The sequence below is a fragment of the Arachis stenosperma genome, chromosome 10 (assembly GCF_014773155.1).
Source record: "Arachis stenosperma cultivar V10309 chromosome 10, arast.V10309.gnm1.PFL2, whole genome shotgun sequence".
In the NCBI taxonomy this organism is placed as follows: domain Eukaryota; kingdom Viridiplantae; phylum Streptophyta; class Magnoliopsida; order Fabales; family Fabaceae; genus Arachis; species Arachis stenosperma.
In genome coordinates, this window is record NC_080386.1 from 110,468,048 (window position 1) to 110,476,793 (window position 8,746).

At 40.2% G+C, this 8,746-nt stretch overlaps 1 non-coding gene across 1 annotated transcript; it reads right to left on the minus strand.

Moving 5' to 3' along the window:
* Positions 1–2,716: 2,716 nt before the first annotated feature.
* LOC130959455 (small nucleolar RNA R71) lies at positions 2,717–2,824 on the minus strand. Its single transcript, XR_009078534.1, has one exon. It is a non-coding gene; the product is annotated as a small nucleolar RNA R71 (small nucleolar RNA).
* Between the last annotated feature and the right edge of the window lie 5,922 nt (positions 2,825–8,746).

The following is an 8,746-nucleotide window of genomic DNA, read 5'->3' on the forward strand; positions in this document are numbered from 1 at the left end:
CTTGCCATGGAAAGGAGTAAGAAAGGATTGGATGAAGGCTGTAGGAAAGCAGAGAGACGGAAGGGAAGGCATCTTCATACACTTGTCTGAAGCTCTTACACCAATGATATACATAAGTATCACTATCTTTATCTTTTATGTTATTTTCGTTCATCATCATCATATACATTTGAGTTTGCCTGACTAAGATTTACAAGATGACCATAGCTTGCTTCATTACTAACAATCTCCGTGGGATCGACCCTTACTCACGTAAGGTTTATTACTTGGACGACCCAGTGCACTTGCTGGTTAGTTGTGCGAAGTTGTGTAATGCCATGGTATTGAGCGCACCAAGTTTTTGGAGCCATTACCAGGGATTATGAGAGTTGTGAAAAAGTATAGTTCACAATTTCGCCGACCAAGTTTTTGGCGCCGTTGCCGGGGATTATTTGAGTTGTGAAAAAGTATTGTTCACAACTTCGCGCACCAAGTTTTTGGCGCCGTTGCCGGGGATTGTTCATGTTTTGAGCAAGCTTTTGGTAACATCAGAGCCAAGATCCGGCAACAACATCAAATTTTTGGTGTTATTGCCCGGGATTGTTTAGGCTGGACAACTGACGGTTCATCTTGTTGCTTAGATTAGGTATTTTTTTTTCGAAATTCTTGAAGGTGAATTCTAGAGTTTCATGATGATTTGTTGAAATCTGGCTGGCTGAGAAGCCATGTCTAATCTGATTGGACCGAGGTTTCAACTTATCACCACAAGAGCTTGTTGATTTCGTATCAATCTTGCTGTTGGAGCAGTGATTTGCTAAGGCTTGGCTGACCTTGGTCATGTCTAGTGTTTTGGACCGAAGCTTTCTTTGAAAGCTTGGCTGGCTGTGAAGCCATGTCTAATTCCTGGACCGGAGTCTTAGACTAGCATTGCACTGATTCCTAGAATTCTCATTAAGAATTTTGATGTTTTCACTTAAATTTTCGAAAATCACAAAAAAAATTACAAAACCATAAAAATCCAAAAATATTTCTTGTTTGAGTCTAGAGTCTCATCTTAAGTTTGGTGTCAAATGCATGTCTTTGTTATATTTTTCGAATCCATGCATATATTTTGTGTTCTAATCTTTGAATTCTATTGACTTGAAGTATTTTTTTTGTGTCTCATATGCATTCTCATATTGTTAGTGTCAGTAGTAAACAAACTGCTAAGTTTGGTGTCTTGCATGCATTGTTATTTGATTCTTGTTGCATTTTGATTATTAAAAAATCCAAAAATATTTTTAATCTATGTCTTTTCAAGTCAATGATACAAAGAATTGAAGATTCAGAACATACTGCAGAGGAATTATACAGAAAAAGCTGAGCATTCAAAAATGCCCAGTGAAGAAGGCAGACTGGCGTTTAAACGCCAGCCAGGGTACCTGGTTGGGCGTTTAACGCCCAAAGAGGTAGCATTTTGGGCGTTAAACGCCAGAATGTATACCATTCTGGGCGTTTAACGCCAGGATGGTGCTAGGGAGAAGATTTTGTTTTCAAATCAATTTTTTTCAAATTTTTCAAAATCAAATCTTTTTCAAATCAAATCTTTTCAATCAAATGTTTTCAAAATCAATTTCTTTCCTTTTTAAAAGATACTTACTAACAATTAATGATTTGATTGAACATCTCAAATTTGTTACCTTTTCTGTTGAGAAAGGTTTTTAATGTTTGAATCATATCTTTTCTTGTTAGGCAAGTCATCAATTTTTAAAATCATATCTTTTCAAATTGTTTTTAAAATCATATCTTTTCAAATAGTTTTCAAATCATATCTTCTCAATCACATTTTTTTTCATATCTTCTTAACCACATCTTTTTCAAAATAACTTTCAATCAAATCTTCTTAATTTCTAATTTCAAATTCTTTTTCAAAATCACTTAATTTCTTTTCCACTTTTATTTTCGAAAATTAATTAATGTTTTTCAAAATAATTTCAAAATTTTTTACTTGATTTTCGAAAATAAACTTCCCTCCTTCCCACATCCTTCTATTTATGGAGTGCCACTCCTTCTCAATGCACAATTCGAACCTTATCTAACTAAAGTTCGAATTTATCTTCTCCTTCTTCTTTCTATTTCTCTTTTCCTCTGACACTTAAAGGAATCTCTATACTGTGACATAGAGGATTCCACATTCTCTTGTTCCCTTCTCTTTCATATGAGCAGGAGCAAGGACAAAGGCATTCTTGTTGAAGCTGATCCTGAACCTGAAAGGACTTTGAAGAGAAAGCTAAGAGAAGCCAAAGCACAACTCTCTTTAGAGGACCTGACCGAATTCTTCAAGGAAGAAAACATGGCAGCAGAAAACAACAACAATGCAAACAATGCAAGGAAGGTGCTGGGTGACTTTACTGCACCTACTCCTGATTTTTATGGGAGAAGCATCTCTATCCCTGCCATTGGGGCAAACAACTTTGAGCTTAAGCCTCAATTAGTTTCTCTAATGCAACAGAATTGCAAGTTCCATGGACTTCCAATGGAAGATCCTCATCAGTTTTTAGCTGAATTCTTGCAAATCTGTGACACAGTCAAGACTAATGGGGTTGACCCTGAAGTCTATAGACTGATGCTATTCCCTTTTGCTGTAAGAGACAGAGCTAGAATATGGTTGGACTCTCAACCTAAAGAAAGCCTGGACTCATGGGAAAAGCTAGTCAATGCCTTCTTGGCAAAATTCTTTCCACCACAAAGATGGAGTAAGCTTAGAGTGGAAGTCCAAACCTTTAGACAAAAGGATGGAGAATCCCTCTATGAAGCTTGGGAAAGATACAAACAATTAATCAGAAAATGTCCTTCTGACATGCTTTCTGAATGGAGCATCATAGGTATTTTCTATGATGGTCTCTCTGAACTATCTAAGATGTCCTTGGATAGCTCTGCAGGAGGATCTCTTCATCTGAAGAAGACGCCTACTGAAGCTCAAGAACTGATTGAAATGGTTGCAAATAACCAATTCATGTACACTTCTGAAAGAAATCCTGTGAACAATGGGACTAGTCAGAAGAAAGGAGTTCTTGAGATTGACACTCTGAATGCCATATTGGCTCAGAATAAAATATTGACACAACAAGTCAATTTGATTTCTCAAAGTCTGTCTGGAATGCAAAATGCACCAAACAGTACTAAGGAAGCTTCATCTGAGGAAGAAGCTTATGATCCTGAGAACCCTTCCATGGAAGAGGTAAATTACCTAGGAGAACCCTATGGTAACACCTATAATTCTTCATGGAGAAATCACCCAAATCTTTCATGGAAGAATCACGAGAGACCTCAACAAGGTTTCAATAACAATGGTGGAAGAAACAGGTTTAACAATGGCAGACAACTCAAGAAAACAAGCCCATGGACTTGTAGAGAATGTTTTGGTGAAGATTGAAGGCCATTACATTCCTACTGATTTCATAGTCCTAGAGACTGGGAAGTGCATGGATGAATCCATCATCCTTGGCAGACCCTTCCTAGCCACAGCAAAGGCTGTGATTGATGTTGATAGAGGAGAGTTGATCATTCAAGTGAATGAAGAATCCATGGTGTTTAAGGCCCAAGGATATCCCTCTGTCATCATGGAGAAGAAGCATGAAGAGCTTCTCTCAAAACAGAGCCAAGCAGAGCCCCCACAGTCAAACTCTAAGTTTGGTGTTGGGAGGCCACAACCAAAATCTAAGTTTGGTGTTGAAACCCCACATTCAAACTCTAAGTTTGGTGTTGGGAGGTTTCAACAAGGTTCTGAGTGTTTCTGAGGCTCCATGGGAGTCCTCTGTCAAGCTAATGACACTAAAGAAGCGCTTGTTGGGAGGCAACCCAATGTTTTATAATTAATTATTTTCTTTTGTTATTTTATCTTTTTTGTAGGTTGATGATCATAAGAAGTCACAAAAACAATGAAAAAAGCAAAAACAAAATGAAAAACAGGAAGAAAAACAGCACACCCTGGAGGAAGATGCTGCTGGCGTTCAAACGCCAGTCAGCCTAGCAGTTGGGCGTTTAACGCCCAGTCTGGCACCTTTCTGGGCGTTTAACGCCAGAAAAGGGCACCAGACTGGCGTTAAACGCCAGTAAAGGGCAACAACCTGGCGTTAAACGCCAGGAATGGGCACCAGCCCGGCGTTTAACGCCAGAAATGGGTCAAAACGTGGATTTTGATGCCATTTGGTGCAAGGATGACTTTTCCTTGACACTACAGGATCTGTGGACCCCACAGGACCCTACCATCACTCTCTCTCTTCTTCCCCCATTCACCAATCACCTCAACACCTCTTCCCCAAAAACCCCTCACCTATCAAATCCCATCTTTCTCTTCACCACTCACATCCATCCTTCATAAAACCCCACCAACCTCACCCTTCAAATTCAAACCACTTTCCCTCCCAAACCCACCCTCAAATGGCCGAACCTTTACCCCCCTCTCTCCTATAAATACCCTTCTTCAACCCTTCATTTTCACACAACCTAAACACCATTTCTCCCCCTCCTTGACCGAATACACTACCATCTCCCTTCTTCCTCATTTTTTCTTCTTCTACTCCTTTCTTTCTTCTTTTGCTCGAGGACGAGCAAACATTTTAAGTTTGGTGTGGTAAAAGCGTTGCTTTTTCGTTTTTCCATAACCATTATGGCACCAAAGGCCGGAGAAACCTCTAAAAAGAGGAAAGGGAAAGCAAAAGCTTCCACCTCCGAGTCATGGGAGATGGATAGATTCCTCTCAAGGGTGCATCAAGACCACTTCTATGAAGTTGTGGCCTTGAAGAAGGTGATCCCCGAAGTCCCCTTTTTACTCAAAAAGGGTGAATATCCGGAGATCCGCCATGAGATCCGAAGAAGAGGTTGGGAAGTACTCACCAACCCCATTCAACAAGTCGGAATCTTGATGGTTCAAGAGTTCTATGCCAATGCATGGATCACCAAGAACCATGACCAAAGTGTGAACCCAAATCCAAAGAATTATCTTACTATGGTTCGGGGGAAATACTTGGATTTTAGTCCGGAGAGTGTGAGGGTGGCGTTCAACTTGCCTATGATGCAAGGAGATGAGCATCCTTTCACTAGAAGGGTCAACTTTGATCAAAGGTTGGACCAAGTCCTCACAGTCATATGTGAAGAGGGCGCACAATGGAAGCAAGATTCAAGAGGAAAGCCGGTCCAATTGAGAAGGCATGACCTCAAGCCCGTGGCTAGAGGATGGTTAGAGTTCACACAACGCTCAATCATTCCCACTAGCAACCGGTCCGAAGTTACCATAGACCGGGCCATCATGATCCATAGTATCATGATTGGAGAGGAAATAGAGGTTCATGAGGTTATAGCTCAAGAACTCTATAAAGTGGCAGACAAGACCTCCACTGTGGCAAGGTTAGCCTTTCCTCACCTCATTTGTCACCTCTGTTATTCAGTTGGAGTTGACATAGAGGGTGACATCTCCATTGATGAGGACAAGCCCATCACCAAGAAAAGGATGGAGTATACAAGGGACCCTACTCATCATGAGATCCCTGAGATTCCTCAAGGAATGAGTTTTCCTCCACAAAACTATTGGGAGCAACTGAATACCTCCCTAGGAGAGTTGAGTTCCAACATGGGACAACTAAGGGTGGAGCACCAAGAACACTCCATTCTCCTCCATGAAATTAGAGAAGATCAAAGAATCATGAGGGAGGAGCAACAAAGACAAGGAAGAGACATTGAGGAGCTCAAGCACTCCATAGGACCTTCAAAAGCAAGGAAGAGCCGCCATCACTGAGGTGGACCCATTCCTTGATTTCCTTGTTATTTATTCTTCTGTTTTTCGAATTTTATGCTTTATGTTATCCATGTTTGTGTCTTATGATCATTAGTGTCTTAGTGTCTATGCCTTAAAGTTATGAATGTCCTATGAATCCATCACCTTTCTTGAATAAAAATGTGCTTAATTGAAAAAGGAAGAATTGCATGAATTTTGAATTTTATAATAGTTTAATTATTTTGATATGGTGGCAATATTTTTGTTCTCTGAATGTATGTGTAAACAGTGCATATGTATCTTGAATTTGTGGTTCATGAATGTTGGCTCTTGAAAGAATGATGAAAAAGGAGACATGTTACTGAGGATCTGAAAAATCAATAAAATGATTCTTGAAGCAAGAAAAAGCTATTCAAAAAAAAAAAAAAAAAAAAAAAAGAGAAAAAAAACCGAAAAAAAAAAATCGAAAAAAAAGAAAGAAAAGAAAGAAAAAGAAAAGAAATAAAGTTGTGATCCAAGGCAAATAAGAGTGTGCTTAAGAACCCTGGACACCTCTAATTGGGGACTTTAGCAAAGCTGAGTCACAATCTGAAAAGGTTCACCCAATTATGTGTCTGTGGCATGTATGTATCCGGTGGTAATACTGGAAGACAGAGTGCTTTGGGCCACAGCCAAGACTCAATAAATAGCTATGTTCAAGAATCATCATACTTTACTAGGAGAATCATTAACACTATCTGGACTCTGAGTTCCTAAAGAAGCCAACCATTCTGAATTTCAAGGGATAGATTGAGATGCCAAAACTGTTCAGAGACAGAAGGTTAAAAGCCCCGCTCATCTAATTAATACTGATCTTCACAGATGTTTTTGGAATTCATTGCATATTCTCTTCTTTTGATCTTATTTGATTTTCAGTTGCTTGAGGACAAGCAACAATTTAAGTTTGGTGTTGTGATGAGCGGATAATTTGTATACTTTTTGGCATTGTTTTTAGTATGTTTTTGATATCTTTTAGTTAGATTTTAGTACATTTTTATTAGTTTTTATTTAAAATTCACTTTTCTGGACTTTACTATGAGTTTGTGTGTTTTTCTGTGATTTCAGGTATTTTCTGGCTGAAATTGAGGGACCTGAGCAAAAATCTGATTCAGAGACCAAAAAGGACTGCAGATGCTGTTGGATTCTGACCTCCCTGCACTCGAAGTGGATTTTCTGGAGCTACAAAAGCCCAATTGGCGCGCTCTCAACGGCGTTGGAAAGTAGACATCCAGGGCTTTCCAGCAATATATAATAGTCCATACTTTGTCCAAGATTTGATGGCCCAAACCCGCGAAGCAATCCGGCCTCAGGAATTCCAGCGTTAAACGCCGGAACAGGAATAAAAGTTGGAGTTAAACGCCCAAACTGGCATGGGAGCTGGCGTTTAACTCCAGAAAAAGTCTCTACACGAATTTCCTTGATTGCTCAGCCCAAGCACACACCAAGTGGGCCCGGAAGTGGATTTTTATGTCATTTACTCATTTCTGTACACCTTAGGTTACTAGTTTACTATTAATAGGACCTTTTACTATTGTATTAGTAGACTTTGGTAGCTATCTTCACTTTTATGCTATCTTAGATCTTTGGGAGGCTGGCCTCACGGCCATGCCTAGACCTTGTTCTTATGTATTTTCAACGGTGGAGTTTCTACACACCATAGATTAAGGTGTGGAGCTCTGCTGTACCTCGAGTATTAATGCAATTACTATTGTTCTTCTATTCAATTCCGCTTGTTCTTTGTCCAAGATATCACTTGTTCTTCAACTTGATGAATGTAATGATCCGTGACACTCATCATCATTCTCACTCATGAACAAAGTGACTGACAACCACTCTTGTTCTACAAGCATCTGAGGCTTAGTGAATATCTCTTGGATTCTTTAACCGGAATCTTCGTGGTATAGGCAGGACCTGATGGCGGCATTCAAGAGAATCCGGAAGGTCTAAACCTTGTCTGTGGTATTCTGAGTAGGATTCAATGATTGAATGACTGTGACGTGCTTCAAACCCTGAGGGCGGGGCGTTAGTGACAGACGCAAAAGAATCACTGGATTCTATTCCGGCCTGATTGAGAACCGACAGATGAATTCCGCTATGACCGTGACAGGGGCATATGCAATCGCTTTCACTGAGAGGATGGGAGGTAGCTGCTGACAACAGTGAGACCCTATACGAGCTTGCCATGGAAAGGAGTAAGAAAGGATTGGATGAAGGCTGTAGGAAAGCAGAGAGACGGAAGGGAAGGCATCTTCATACACTTGTCTGAAGCTCTTACACCAATGATATACATAAGTATCACTATCTTTATCTTTTATGTTATTTTCGTTCATCATCATCATATACATTTGAGTTTGCCTGACTAAGATTTACAAGATGACCATAGCTTGCTTCATTACTAACAATCTCCGTGGGATCGACCCTTACTCACGTAAGGTTTATTACTTGGACGACCCAGTGCACTTGCTGGTTAGTTGTGCGAAGTTGTGTAATGCCATGGTATTGAGCGCACCAAGTTTTTGGAGCCATTACCAGGGATTATGAGAGTTGTGAAAAAGTATAGTTCACAATTTCGCCGACCATGGTACCTGCAAGGGACTCTGATGCTTAAGTTAGCAAGGGTATTAAGCATGTTTTTAGTAGAATCAGAGTATGAGTTATACCTGGGTGCTCCAGTGTATTTATAATGGTGTAGAGTGAACTTTCTGGAGATTAGATAGTTATCTTATCTTATCTTTGAATGAAGTCATCTTTATCTTTTAGGGGAACCGCCCTTATCTTTTTAGGCTTGGGCTGCCTTTGGATTTTGGGTCGTGTTCCTCTGTTTGGGCCTTCTTGGGCCTCTGTAGCGGTTTGGCTGACCTCTTGGAGAAGAGGTCGGGTAGTCCTAGTCTGAACAGGTCGGTCGACTTGTCTCTAGTTAGCCCGGGTCGTGCAGCTCGACCCAGGGTATGAACAGTGTCCCATTGGTATCTT